The sequence below is a fragment of the Camellia sinensis genome, chromosome 10 (assembly GCF_055761805.1).
Source record: "Camellia sinensis isolate YWXY chromosome 10, ASM5576180v1, whole genome shotgun sequence".
NCBI classification, from domain to species: domain Eukaryota; kingdom Viridiplantae; phylum Streptophyta; class Magnoliopsida; order Ericales; family Theaceae; genus Camellia; species Camellia sinensis.
In genome coordinates this window covers 143619015-143632516 of record NC_138970.1, presented here as the reverse complement: position 1 = coordinate 143632516, position 13502 = coordinate 143619015, and positions in this window count along the sequence as shown.

Below are 13502 nucleotides of genomic sequence, written 5' to 3'. Positions count from 1 at the left end.
CTAGCTATGGCAAAGAATGAGCCAGACAGGCAGAAAGTCATAGCGCTTGACACATGGATGAAGACAGATTATCTTTGCCGGAACTATGTGTTTAACAGTTTGGCAGACTCACTATACAGTGTTTTGCACCAAGAGCTCAGCAAAGGAGTTATGGGAATCTCTGCACAAGAAATACAGGACTGAGGATGCCGGGGCAAAGAAATTTGCCGTTCGCCGGTTCATGGACTTTAAGATGATCGATTCAAAAATTGTGATAAGCCAAGTCCAAGAGTTCCAAGTGACCTTGCATGAGATTCATGCTGAGGGGATGTCGTTGAATGAGTTATTCCAAGTTGCTGTGATCATTGAGAAACTTCCCAGTGGTTGGAAGGACTTCAAGAACTACTTGAAGCAGAAGCGTAAGGAAATTTCAGTTGAAGAGCTAGTTGTCTGACCCCGAATTGAGGAGGATAATAGAAAAAAATGAGGGAGTACCTCCTTTCTGAAGGCCAATGTCATTGAGCATGGAAAATCTTCTGGGGTAAGGAAGAAGCCTCCTGTGAACAAGGGCTCAAAGCTGGGGCCAAGGGGTGGTGTTGAAAAGAAGCCAGCATACAAGCCGCAAGAACCTGGCTATCGGTTCTTAGGGAAGTGCTACAACTGTGGTAGCGAGGGGCATCGGGCTAGTGACTGCCGCAAGCAAAAGAAGCCATACAAGACCTAACCTCATGCTCACATGGTAGATATACAAGAGCACTCCCACGAGGAGGATGACATGCACTTGCCTGCCGTTGCCTCTAAGGTGAATCTGGTGGGTTCAAACCCAAGAGAATGGTGGATTGATACTGAAGCTACACGCCATATCTGCTCCGAGAAGAAGCCGTTTATAACTTTTAAGACGGTTACAAACGGTGAGAAGTTGTCTATGGGAAACTTTGCTACCTCAATTGTTGAGGGAAACAGAAATGTGGTCCTGAAGTTGACATTAGGAAAGGAGCTGACTTTGAACGAAGTCCTGTATGTTTCAAACATTCGTAAGAATCTTGTCTCAGGGTCTCTTCTCAGCAAGCATGGTTTTCGCATGGCCTTTGAGTTTGACAAGGTCGTTTTCACCAAGAGCGGAGTGTATGTGGGTAGGGGTTATATTTTGGGGGTATGTTTAAACTCAATGTAATTACTGTTATCCCAAAGATGAATAAAAATGTGTCTTTTCCTGCTTACATGCTTCAGTTTTTCAATTTGTGGCATGGTAGACTAGGACATGTGAACTTTTAATATTTACGTAGATTAATCAAGTTAGATCACATACCATCTTTTAAGATTAATCCAAACACAAGTGTGAGACTTGTGTTGAAGCGAAGTTGACAAGATATTTGTTTTATTCTGTTGAAAGAAGTTCAAAGCCATTGGACTTAGTGCATAGTGATGTGTGTGACTTAAAGTTTATACAATCACGTGGTGGCAACAAGTACTTCGTCACTTCTGTTGATGATTGCATTAATTTTTGTTATGTCTATTTGCTCAAAAGCAAATATGAGGCTATTGACAAATTTGTTCTTTATAAGAATGAAGTGGAGAATCAATTAGGCCACAAGATTAAGGCTTTAAGAAGTGATCATGGTGGTGAGTATGAATCACCGTTTATTGAGATTTGTGCTCAATCTAGGATTATGCACCAAACCACGGCGCCTTATTCTCCTCAGTCAAATGGGATTGCTAAACGGAAGAATAGGACATTAAAGGAGATGATTAATGCAATGTTGCTAAGTTCTGGATTGCCACAGAACTTGTGTGGGGAAACAATTCTCTCCGCGAATTATATTCTAAATAGAATCCCTCGGAAGAAAGTAGACAAGACTCCATATGAGTTATGGAAAGGCCAAAAGCCTTCTTATAACTTCCTACGAATGTGAGTGTGTCTTGCAAAAGTGGTGGTACCTACACCCAAGCGGGTTAGGATAGGTCCGAAACCCGTGGATTGTATATTCATTGGTTATGCACAAAATAGTAGTGCATATAGGTTTCTTGTGCACAAGTTTGATATTTTTGATATCCAAAAGAATACCATAATGGAGTCAAGGAATGCGTCTTTCTTTGAAGACAGATTTCTTTGCCGAACCCAAGGAGAGGATCAAAGTTCTGAAAATGAACTTGAAGATAATGATCAAGATGATGATCAAGTAGATGATCAAGATGAGGAAGCAGATGAGCTGAGAAAGAGTAAGAATGCTAGGACTACCAAGTCTTTTGGTCTAGACTTTTTGACTTATATGTTAGAGGGAGAACCTCAAACATTCCATGAAGCTGTGACTTCCCTAGAAAGTCGCTTATGGAAAAAAGCTATTAAAAGCGAAATTGACTTCATCTTACAAAACCATACTTGGGAGTTGGTTGATCTACCTCCAAGCAGTAAGGCCTTGGGGAGTACGTGGATCTTTAGAAAAAAAATGAAAGCTGATGGGTCAATTAATAAATATGAAGCTAGGCTAGTTATCAAATAATACAGGCAGAGAGAAGCTTTGGATTACTTTGATTCGTATTCACCTGTGAGAAGGATTACATCCATTCGCATGGTGATTGCGATAGCTGCTTTACGTGGTTTAGAGTTACATCAGATGGATGTAAAGACGGCTTTCTTAAATTGAGACTTAGATGAAGAAATCTACATGGAACAACCCGAGGGGTTTTCAGGTCCAGGGAAAAATAAGAAAGTCTGTAGGCTTGTCAAGTCACTAGATGATTTGAAACAAGCGCCTAAGCAATGCCATGAGAAGTTTGACAACGCTATTTTGTCAAATGGGTTTAGAATCAATGAGTGTGACAAGTGCATCGATGTTAAAGACACTGACAATGGTTTTGTCATTTTGTGTCTATACGTAGATGGCATACTCATTTTTGGTAGTAATGATGAAATGATTTGAACTACCAAGAGATTGTTAAACTCAAAGTTTGACATGAAACATATGGGCCTTGCAGATGTCATTCTAGGTATTAAGATTACCAGAACATCTAGTGGTATTGCACTTTCTTAGTCTCACTATGTAAAAAAATACTTGAGAAATTTAGTAAATCAGATACAAGTGTGTCTATGACACTGGTAGACGTGAGTCTACATTTGACCAAGAATAATAGTGAGAGTGTCTCTCAGCTAGAATATTCTCGCGTCATTGGAAGTTTGATGTATGTGATAAGTTGTACAAGACCGAATATAGCCTACTCTGTTAGCAGGCTTAGTAGATACACGAGTAATCTAAATGCCACTCATTGGAGAGGCATTATGCGGGTGTTAGGTTATCTTCGCTACACCCGAGATTATGGGCTCCATTATACCAGATACCCAGCGGTACTAGAAGGGTATAGTGATGCTAACTGGATATCTGATATAAAAGACTCCAAATCCACTAGTGGTTATGTGTTTACCCTCGGAAGGGCAGCTGTGTCTTGGAAATCTTCTAAGCAAACGTGTATATCGAGATCAACGATGGAATTTGAGTTTATTGCATTGGATAAAGCAACTGAAGAGGCTGAATGGCTTCGCCAGTTCATTGAGGATATTCCACGTTGGCCGAAACCTGTGCCTGCTATCTGTATTCATTGCGATAGCCAATCGGCGATTGGACGGGCACAGAGTCATATGTATAATGGAAAGTCTAGACATATCCGTCCTAGACATAATTCCATACGACAACTACTCTTTAATGGAATTGTCTCTCTAGACTATGTAAAGTCTGAGAACAACATTGCGGATTCGCTAACCAAAGGGTTAACTCGAAAGTTAATAGAAATGTCGTCAAGAGGAATGGGGTTAAGGCCTTTAGTAATGTTACAAGAATGGAAAACACAACCTAGTTGACTGGAGATTCCAAGATCTAGGTTCAAAGGGACAACCTAATTTCGTGTAATGGGTGAGTTACTGAAAAGGTAAATCCTCTTGCCCATTCCTTTGTACAGTGATACCCGATGGGGATAGAAGGTTAAGCTAATACTTTTAACGACCTAAGTGATATGATAGTCAACCGTGGTATAATGACATACCTAATATAGATCACCTATGTGAGTGCGAAGTGAGGCCGCTTCTTTAAGAATAGGTAAGGCTGAATTCTTTAAAACCACTCACTGAACTAGGCTAGTGTTCCATGGCCATATCGAACACACAAGTGAGAACAAGAACAATGGTTGGACTAACTCCTATGTGAGGTCTGTTGTCTCGGTTTACACAAATGGCAGAACAGTTCAAGACATCACGTTCACTAGTCAGCCAATAAATTCAATAGGCTATCACTATAAAAGGTTCAAGGCCAACAACTACCTTTTCTGATGCAGGGTTAGTCTGTGTGCTCTCTCTCCGAGTCTTTGTTGTAAACATTGTTCGTTTTTTTTATTTGATCAATTTTTATTCATGTGGGGGATTGTTGGGGGGAAAAAATGGGTTTCGGTAAACTTTAATGTGAAATTAAAATAGGTCCCAACCATTGGTTGAGGCGAGATTAAATGAGTTTAGATTTTTTGTAACAAGGACTTTACACCATATAAAGAATGACCAAAAATCATTGAGAATTGAATGAGAAATTATCTCATAAAGATGGTCTCATGAATGAGGTTTTTGGGAATTGTGTATAACTACCAATCCCACATTGATTGTGGAGGAAAGCTTTGATGGGCATTTAAGCCTCAAGATTATGAGAAGGGCATGAGCCCTTTAAGGCATCCAAATTTTCCAAAGGAAGGTATGCATGGATACTTCAAGAATGGGCTTGGGCCGAGATTATGGTCCAAGTTGGTTATGGCAAAATTGCCACACGCGCGCGTTGCCTGCCCTCTCGCCCGGACCGAGTTGGGTCTGGGTCCGTGGTTCGTGGGTCGCGGGTTGTGGATCGTGGATCTTGGATCTTGGGCTTGGGCTTGGGCTTGAGGATTGAGGCTTGAGGCTTGTTGGAAAGGGTTAGGTTTGGGCTGGGCTGGATTGGTGGTCCACCAACTTATTCTTTTTGGGCTAGGTCTATTACAGGCCTAAGTCTGTTGCAGAAATGTATATACACATATGTGTATATTGTGTGTAACTCACACTTTGAATTCCCATCAGTTTTGTATATTACTCCAGCAGTTTTGCAGAAGTAGTGGCCTCCATTAGTGGCCAGCCTTTATGGCTGGAGACTCCTCCTCTCTCCCCCATTGTGTATAAGAAGAGACCCATCTGCATTTGGTTTTGTACACATGTTTTTCTTTCCAGTCATATAGTTAGTTTCCTTACTAGTATAATACTCTTCCTGTGTGAAAGAGAGTGCCGCCATTGTCGGTTCGCCAAGCTAACAGAAGGTGCTTCTGAGTTAGCTGGTTTAAGCCATCTTAACCTGGGAGACAAAAGTCGACGTTCCTCCAGTACCCACGGTGAGGCGACTAATATGTTTTAAGGACACTGTGGTATCACACAAAATTTGGTTTGCTCCCTTCTTTTCAATATTTCTGTTAATCTTATTTCATGCTCTGGAATGTAATTTATCAAATCTGGATTTATTGGGTTATTTTAATTTAATTTATCAAATCATGAATCTATTTATCTTGTTTAATTATACAATTGGTACAACACCTTCTACATCACTTTTTCATCTCTTTTCCTCCTAAAACCCTAGATCTAGAACCTCTCTCTTTAAAACTCACATTCTCTCTACATTTTCACCTAGATCCATTGGGTTCTCTATCCATCTGCCTTTGTTAAAAAGGTAAAGCACCTCAAGGGCTTCATTTTTATCCGAATAGAGTTGTGTTTGAGCATCTTTGAAGTTTCCTCTTTGCTTTGGTTGACTTCTAACTTTGACGTAGGGACTTTCTAAACTTTCCTATGATTTTTAACTTAGTAATTCATTGATTGTATAAATAACGTTGGGATTTGGAGGATTTTAGACAAACCTAGGGTTTTTGTTTAAAATCAAAAGAGGGGTTTTCAAATGAGCGTATTGAAAATGGTTATAAGTATGGATATGAGGATGTGTGGTGTTAAAATTGTTGATTTTGACACATAGGTTGGATTTGGGAGAGAATGGAGTTTTGCCCTAAAATGTTTCAAATAATTATTTTGTATAAATAATGAAATTGGTATTGGGAATATGTAATTAGATGAATACTTATATAAATGGTGAAGTTGGATGTGTATTATCTCTCACCTATGGAAATTTGGATAATTTATCTATCTTGGAGATTGTATATCAGTTTAAAAATATCTATTTTGGGCTATCAGTGGACGATAGCTATGATTGTTGTAGAAATTGCACGAGGATTAGGTCAATTGAAACTAATCTCTTATCGATTGTCATTGAATATGATTGTGTTTTTAATACATTGAATATGAATGATTTTTGGGAGGAGAAAGGACATGGATTCCATTGAATTATGTTGTCTTGTGTGTCCAGGGTGAAGGTCTCAAAAATTGTGCGTGTATACATGGGTGTCGATTCCTGCGGATGAAATTTTCGTAAAATGACAAATTTGAAGTGTTTGTGTAATGATTGTATTGGTTAGAGAACCACTCAGTTGGGTTGTCTAGATAATAGTGGATTTGACTCATGGATTGAAGAGAAATGAATTGTCATGAAATGAATTAAGATAAAATGGCTCTATATACGAAACTTGACATATTATGGTCTTGTAAGAATACGAATGATCTCATCATGGGCATTGTATATGCATATCATACTTATATCTTTGTTAAGATTCATATAATGTGTCAGATTGTTCTTACTGGGCTTTGGCTCACCCTACTTGGGAAAAACATTTTCAAGTGCTGGTGATATGCCTTTGCCAGGAACTTAGCTCGGGAGGATTGTGGAGCTGAAGGCCCACTTTTGTTTATTTTGTATTTACTTTTGTACAAGCCTAGAGCTTTATGTGTACTAAGTTTATGACTCATTTTATTGTAACCAAGTACGGTCTTGGAAAGATCTAAGCCATCAGGGAAAATGAATATCTGTTTAGCTTTCATTCTTTATTTCATCTTATAACACATGTGTAGACACCCCATTTTGACCGGCTCGAAGACTTGGGCGCTTTCTTTTGATTACTCGATAATGACAATTAGAATGTGTTTCTCACAAAATTCTCAGTAAGAAAGATAGAATTTAAGCTTTAATCCCAACCTTCACCCATTTTTTTGGCCAAGCTATTTTAGACCTTAAAACTCTCTTTTCAAAATATGTTTTTTTAAATATTTCTACGATGTCCCGAGGCTCCCGTTTCGATTAAAATATTGCACTTTTCAGTAAACCGAGTAAGGACAAAGTACAAATAAATGGAAGGGAGGTAAACTTTTTGAAAAATATTTAAAAACTTCTTCTTTATAGGTTTGGAGTAGAAGGAAATAGGAGGGGATGAAAGAAAACTGGTTTAGGAAAATGATGAGTATCAAATCATTAAAAAGGAAATGAGCAGCCTTTGCTAAATTAGGCATTTCTCTTTGTACAATTGGAATTTAAATGTGAGGCCACCACCATTGGAAAGTAGACTTCTGGGGCTTCAATTTAGACCCAAGAACCATCTTAGACCAAGTCCAAATAAGGGAGATATATGCCCATTTGAAGTTGGACTTAAGAGCAGATTTTGTTGACCCAACCCGAGACAGCCTTCACTAAATTAGGCATTTCTCTTTACACTTGGAATTTAAATGTGAGGCTACCACCATTAGAAAGTAGATTTCTGGGGTTTCAATTTGGACCCAAGAACCACCTAAAACCAAGTCCACATGGGGGAGATATACCCATTTGAAGATGGGCTTAAAAGCAGATTTTGTTGACTCGGCCCAAAACAACAACAGCCCATTGTTTTTGTTGGTTCGGTTGGAACACTCCATTGACCCATTTTTCTGACCCAAATATGTTCCAATGCATGTATACTCATCCCTCATTACCTAGTGTTTGCTCCATTGAAGATTATGCTCCATTTTTGCTCCCATTAGCTCCATTAGTGTTCCATTAGCTCCATTACCTTCATTTATGCTCTATCTTGTCTTCCACCATGTCTTCCACCATTTCTCCACTTGCTTAGCCTATAAGTATACATCTGATTGTTGAGAGGAGGAGAAGAATAGATTTAGGAGAGAACATTTGGGCTAGAGAAAAGAGAGAAAAATTGAGTTTTTGAGCTAAACACACTCCTATCTTCCATATACACCCTATATCTTCCATACAAATTGAAATTCCATCTTTTCTACATCCAAAACTCCGCCAAAAATTTTGAAATACTTGAATTTCAGTAGCTTTGATCAAGAGGAAGAGTGGGTGTTGGTAAAAGTGAGCAAAAATAAGAGAGACAATCACTTTTTCACCACATACACTTCCAAGCCATCATTCTAGCAAGAATTCCAAGCTTTCAAATTGAGGATTGGGAACATAATTCATACACTTGAGGGTGATCAAGAGTAAGTTTGGAAATCAAGAAGTTCAATCTTTCTTTGTAAGGTGAATTTCTAATATTTCATTTTCTTATATTTTCTATCTCATATTTATTTTTTTGCTTCTTATTTCATAGTGTTTTGTTATAATCCAAGTAGTTTGTTTATCTCATATTTATTTTCATACTTTATATTTCATAGGGTGTTGTTGTGATCCAAGTAGTTTGTTTAGCTCATAACAATAATAATAATAATAATAATAATAATAATAATAATAATAATAATAATAATAATAATAATTGTGTTTGTTTAGCTCATAACGTCGGTGGTAGGACCATCAGATAGAGCAGGCACCTCAGAAGAGACCGTAGCAGTAGGCGTAGATAAAGATCCTGTATCAAGCATATTAATTGTGTTGTAAGCTAACTGGTAGTGGTTAGTTGAGCCACCTACATATTTTTTGTTTGTTCCTTTCCTTGGTTTCGCAACAAGACAGGTTTTGCTCGGCCTAGTTGGCCGACTGGCCTATTTAGCCAGTCGATTAGCTTCTTTCAGACAAGATGGCGTAATCTTCCAATGTTGACCAATTTCCGCCAACGATTCCAAGAAACATGAAGCTTTATTTTGTTTATTTTTATTTTGAGTGTTTTGTCAGGTTTTATTTTATTTTATTGCAATATTCCCTCATCTTCCTCTCATTTGGCTATGTAATAATTCAAGTGTTGTAATAATTCCTCATCTCCGCTTCTTTTTATCCCATTCTATTACTTGCTTTCCTTATTTGTACATAAGCATCATATTTATTTTTCATCATATTCATGCTTTGCATCCATGTTTCATGCATCTTGATTCGGCTAAGTTTGCATTTGTGGATTTAATCAATTCCTATGTGATTATGTGCGCTACCTCATGTTTTTGAGATGATTCACATATCATATTTTAGCAGCCGAATCTTTAGTTGCATCTCATGAGTGAATTGCATTAGGATTTTGTATATAATCATGCATATTTTACTAACTTTGTTTTGTAGCTGTTCGTGGGACGTCGGTAAATATGGAAGTTTTTATGTTTTAGCATCCCGCTTGTGTGTGTTTTTCTTATTATGTTTAAGCATCCTACCATGTGACTACTTGCTTACTTGATATAACTCTATGAATGCCAGTGGATGGAGGTTGTGTCGCTTAATTTGGAATGATGATTTTTCATGTTTGTAAACTCAATTTATTTGGGTTATACATCTTCAAAACTCATTCAAAATTACATGAAATCAAGTTGTTCCAAAATGGGTGACATAGTCTATATTTGTATACTTAAAATAGTAAATTTTAGGATTTATTAAATAATCAGAACATGAACATATAAAGAAAATAAAATTCATATCATGGTTTAGTAGAGGCCGATCTTTTGATCGGGTGAGCGGGGGTACTCATTATTGACCTTCCCCTCTCATACCCAAGGTTTCGAGCCAAGCATCCTTCGTTACGACGAACAGTGGCCTTGGCGCGAGTCATGGGTTTCCTAATTTCCCAAAATAAATATTAGGTGGCGACTCTGAGATCTGATGATGCAATCCATTTTTGACACAATTGCAATAAAATGGATTTTCAATAAAAGTTGCCAAATTTGGACTCTCATCTATGTTGCACATTGCACTAGTGAGGCTTGATCAAAGAGATCGAGGGTCCGAACTGTTTAACGCGCACGGGTACCCTCCGGGCATGTTACAACATGCCACAGATTCAGGATGAATGATCTATGAATGTACATCGCATGTGTCACCTTTTGTTTATCAACTCTGATTAATGAATTTTTTTTTTTTTTAATATCACTTTGTACTAGTGTTTGGAGTTGGATTCTTGTAATTATTTTGGGGGCGTTACAGAGAATGACAAAAATCTTGAAGAGGAGATTAACCTCTCTGCAAACCCTTTTTCTTAGTCACACCTAACCAACAGCCTTCACTAAATTAGGCATTTCTCTTTACACTTGGAATTTAAATGTGAGGCTACCACCATTAGAAAGTAGATTTCTGGGGTTTCAATTTGGACCCAAGAACCACCTAAAACCAAGTCCACATGGGGGAGATATACCCATTTGAAGATGGGCTTAAAAGCAGATTTTGTTGACTCGGCCCAAAACAACAACAGCCCATTGTTTTTGTTGGTTCGGTTGGAACACTCCATTGACCCATTTTTCTGACCCAAATATGTTCCAATGCATGTATACTCATCCCTCATTACCTAGTGTTTGCTCCATTGAAGATTATGCTCCATTTTTGCTCCCATTAGCTCCATTAGTGTTCCATTAGCTCCATTACCTTCATTTATGCTCTATCTTGTCTTCCACCATGTCTTCCACCATTTCTCCACTTGCTTAGCCTATAAGTATACATCTGATTGTTGAGAGGAGGAGAAGAATAGATTTAGGAGAGAACATTTGGGCTAGAGAAAAGAGAGAAAAATTGAGTTTTTGAGCTAAACACACTCCTATCTTCCATATACACCCTATATCTTCCATACAAATTGAAATTCCATCTTTTCTACATCCAAAACTCCGCCAAAAATTTTGAAATACTTGAATTTCAGTAGCTTTGATCAAGAGGAAGAGTGGGTGTTGGTAAAAGTGAGCAAAAATAAGAGAGACAATCACTTTTTCACCACATACACTTCCAAGCCATCATTCTAGCAAGAATTCCAAGCTTTCAAATTGAGGATTGGGAACATAATTCATACACTTGAGGGTGATCAAGAGTAAGTTTGGAAATCAAGAAGTTCAATCTTTCTTTGTAAGGTGAATTTCTAATATTTCATTTTCTTATATTTTCTATCTCATATTTATTTTTTTGCTTCTTATTTCATAGTGTTTTGTTATAATCCAAGTAGTTTGTTTATCTCATATTTATTTTCATACTTTATATTTCATAGGGTGTTGTTGTGATCCAAGTAGTTTGTTTAGCTCATAACAATAATAATAATAATAATAATAATAATAATAATAATAATAATAATAATAATAATAATAATAATTGTGTTTGTTTAGCTCATAACGTCGGTGGTAGGACCATCAGATAGAGCAGGCACCTCAGAAGAGACCGTAGCAGTAGGCGTAGATAAAGATCCTGTATCAAGCATATTAATTGTGTTGTAAGCTAACTGGTAGTGGTTAGTTGAGCCACCTACATATTTTTTGTTTGTTCCTTTCCTTGGTTTCGCAACAAGACAGGTTTTGCTCGGCCTAGTTGGCCGACTGGCCTATTTAGCCAGTCGATTAGCTTCTTTCAGACAAGATGGCGTAATCTTCCAATGTTGACCAATTTCCGCCAACGATTCCAAGAAACATGAAGCTTTATTTTGTTTATTTTTATTTTGAGTGTTTTGTCAGGTTTTATTTTATTTTATTGCAATATTCCCTCATCTTCCTCTCATTTGGCTATGTAATAATTCAAGTGTTGTAATAATTCCTCATCTCCGCTTCTTTTTATCCCATTCTATTACTTGCTTTCCTTATTTGTACATAAGCATCATATTTATTTTTCATCATATTCATGCTTTGCATCCATGTTTCATGCATCTTGATTCGGCTAAGTTTGCATTTGTGGATTTAATCAATTCCTATGTGATTATGTGCGCTACCTCATGTTTTTGAGATGATTCACATATCATATTTTAGCAGCCGAATCTTTAGTTGCATCTCATGAGTGAATTGCATTAGGATTTTGTATATAATCATGCATATTTTACTAACTTTGTTTTGTAGCTGTTCGTGGGACGTCGGTAAATATGGAAGTTTTTATGTTTTAGCATCCCGCTTGTGTGTGTTTTTCTTATTATGTTTAAGCATCCTACCATGTGACTACTTGCTTACTTGATATAACTCTATGAATGCCAGTGGATGGAGGTTGTGTCGCTTAATTTGGAATGATGATTTTTCATGTTTGTAAACTCAATTTATTTGGGTTATACATCTTCAAAACTCATTCAAAATTACATGAAATCAAGTTGTTCCAAAATGGGTGACATAGTCTATATTTGTATACTTAAAATAGTAAATTTTAGGATTTATTAAATAATCAGAACATGAACATATAAAGAAAATAAAATTCATATCATGGTTTAGTAGAGGCCGATCTTTTGATCGGGTGAGCGGGGGTACTCATTATTGACCTTCCCCTCTCATACCCAAGGTTTCGAGCCAAGCATCCTTCGTTACGACGAACAGTGGCCTTGGCGCGAGTCATGGGTTTCCTAATTTCCCAAAATAAATATTAGGTGGCGACTCTGAGATCTGATGATGCAATCCATTTTTGACACAATTGCAATAAAATGGATTTTCAATAAAAGTTGCCAAATTTGGACTCTCATCTATGTTGCACATTGCACTAGTGAGGCTTGATCAAAGAGATCGAGGGTCCGAACTGTTTAACGCGCACGGGTACCCTCCGGGCATGTTACAACATGCCACAGATTCAGGATGAATGATCTATGAATGTACATCGCATGTGTCACCTTTTGTTTATCAACTCTGATTAATGAATTTTTTTTTTTTTTAATATCACTTTGTACTAGTGTTTGGAGTTGGATTCTTGTAATTATTTTGGGGGCGTTACAGAGAATGACAAAAATCTTGAAGAGGAGATTAACCTCTCTGCAAACCCTTCTTCTTAGTCACACCTAACCAACGATTTCCAATCATCTCAAAGGGTCAGGGGTAGTCTCAGAGGATGCCCTACCGCAGAAGGGTCAGGGATAGTTCAAAAGAACGTCTTGCTGCAAATATTGCTTAGTCTCAAGGACCCCTTAGATCGGGCCACGTTGACCTAAGTGTAGAATAGTACAACCGAAGAGTGAATTTATCTCCACTTACCATCCTCAGGATCGGGTCCTTTGTTTGAACTCTATCACGCTCATGATTTTGGTGCATAGATCTCGAAAAACTCTGGTCCCACAAGTGTTTTAGGACTTATTAACTGAGCGAATTATAGATTGAGTTCAAATCCGTTCGAAGCCAAGAGATTTGGATCTCTACGTTTGTGGATTCAAACCCTTTCGAGTCCAAGCTCAAGTAGGTCTCTAGGTTCGTGGTTCAAAACCCTTTCAAGACTAAGCAAATACCTCAAAGAATGGATCTCCTCCAATGAGGGTTT